The sequence below is a fragment of the Bison bison genome, unplaced genomic scaffold, assembly GCF_000754665.1.
Source record: "Bison bison bison isolate TAMUID 2011002044 unplaced genomic scaffold, Bison_UMD1.0 scf7180017864307, whole genome shotgun sequence".
In the NCBI taxonomy this organism is placed as follows: Eukaryota; Metazoa; Chordata; class Mammalia; order Artiodactyla; family Bovidae; genus Bison; species Bison bison.
Window position 1 is genome coordinate 5,374,638 of NW_011494879.1, and position 2,361 is coordinate 5,376,998.

Below are 2,361 nucleotides of genomic sequence, written 5' to 3' on the forward strand. Positions count from 1 at the left end.
AGTCTCTTGAGAGAGTCCCTTGGACTGCAAGAAATTCACCCGTTCTAGCCCATTTTAGTTCACTGATTCCTAAAATGTCAATGCTAAAGGAAATGATTTCTGAATATTCATTGGAAGGACTGATGCTGAAACTGAAACTCCAGTACTTTGGCCACCTGATGGGAAGAACTGACTCACTAGAAAAGACCCTGATGCTGGGAAAGATTGAAGGCAGGTAGAGAAGGGGCTGACAGAGGATGAAATGATTGGATGGCATCACTGACTCGATGGACATCAGTTTTAGTAAGCTCCAGGAGTTGGTGATGGATAGGGAGGCCTGGCGTGCTGCAGTCCAGGGGTTGCAGAGTCAGACACGACTGAGTGACTGAACTGAGCTGAAGCCTACCTACCGCTATCCCCTACTGCAAAATCCCACTGGAGTCCTTCCTGTGTAGTCTGCTGTACTATCTTTAGCAAATGTCTTAACTTTTTTTAAAAACTGAGGTCAAAAAGTTGGATGCCTAATTTAATTAACAAGGGATAGCTGTGATGAATGAATCCCTTGGAAGTCCTTGCTATACCGTTCGTTAGTTCTTCAAATGACTGCTCAAACATCTGAACCCACCTTCACGCGGTAGATGTTGGATCTGATGGCAGCGCCACATCGCTCTTTCGGGGTTGTCTGCCACTTGCAGAGCTGACATTTGATACTGGCCAGAGGGTGGGTGGATGCAGCCTCACCTCATCTGTCTCAAAGAGTCGGTGGGCTTCTAGATGACAGGGTCGCCATGCGCGCCCCACATCTAATGGCTCGGGTAATGGAATAAAAAGCTAATGAATTGCAGGAAGCTGAGCTTTTGTAAACTGACAAAAATGAGCTCTCCAAGAAGCGGCAGCTAGTGCATGTTTTAAAGTGACCTCCAAAGGGTCCAACTAGTGGCTCAGCTGGTAAAGCATCTGCCTGCAGGAGACCTGGGTTCAATCCCTGGTTTAGGAAGATTCCCCAGGAGAAGCGAAAGGCTACCCACTCTAGCATTCTGGCCTGGAGAATTCCATGGACTGTATAGTCCTTGGGGTCGCAAAGAGTCGGACACAACTGAGAGACTTTCACTTGGTCTCCAAAGGAACCCCGCTCCTGGAGCCCCTAAGGGACCATCCAGGAAGAACAGCCAACCAGCAAAGACCTGCTGTGGAGGTGATGGGATTCCAGTTGAGCTATTTCAAATCCTGAAAGATGATGCTGTGAAAGTGCTGCACTCAATATGCCAGCAAATTTGGAAAGCTCAGCAGTGGTCACAGGACTGGAAAAGGTCAGTTTTCATTCCAATCCCAAAGAAAGGCAGTGCCAAAGAATGCTCAAACTACCACACAATTGCACTCATCTCACACACTAGTAAAGTAATTTAGTAAAATAATTTTTTACTAGCTCAAAATTCTCCAAGCCAGACTTCAGCAATACGTGAACCGTGAACTTCCAGGTGTTCAAGCTGGTTTAAGAAAAGGCAGAAGAATCAGAGATCAAATTGCCAACATCCTCTGGATCATCGAAAAAGCAAGAGAGTTCCAGAAAAACATCTGCTTTATTGACTATGCCAAAGCCTTTCGCTGTGTAGATCACAATAAACCTTGAAAAATTCTGAAAGACATGGGAATACCAGACCACCTGACCTGCCTCTTGAGAAACCTATATGCAGGTCAGGAAGCAACAGTTAGAACTGGACATGGAACAACAGACTGGCTCCAAATAGCAAAAGGAGTATGTCAAGGCTGTATACTGTCACCGTGCTTATTTAGCTTATATGCAGAGTACATCATGAGAAACACTGGGCTGGAAGAAGCACAAGCTGGAATCAAGATTGCCGGGAGAAATATCAATAACCTCAAATAGGCAGATGACATCACCCTTATGGCAGAAAGTGAAGAGACTAAAAAGCCTCTTGATGAAAGTGAAGGAGGAAAGTAATGGCTTAAAGCTCAACATTCAGAAAACTAAGATCATGGTATCAGTCCAATCACTTCATGGCAAATGGATGAAGAAACAATGGAAACAGAGACTTTCTTTTTGTGGGGCTCCAAAATCACTGCAGATAGTGACTGCAGCCATGAAATTAAAAGACGCTTACTCCTTGGAAGGAAAGTTATGACCAACTTAGCATATTCAAAAGCAGAGGCATTACTTTGCCAACAAAGGTCCGTCTAGTCAAGGCTATGGTTTTTCCAGCAGTCATGTATGGATGTGAGAGCTGGACTATGAAGAAAGCTGAGCGCCAAAGAATTGACGCTTTTCAACTGTGGTGTTGGAGAAGACTCTTGAGAGTCCCTTGGACTGCAAGGAGATCCAACCAGTCCATCCTAAAGGAGGTCAGTCCTGGGTGTTACTTG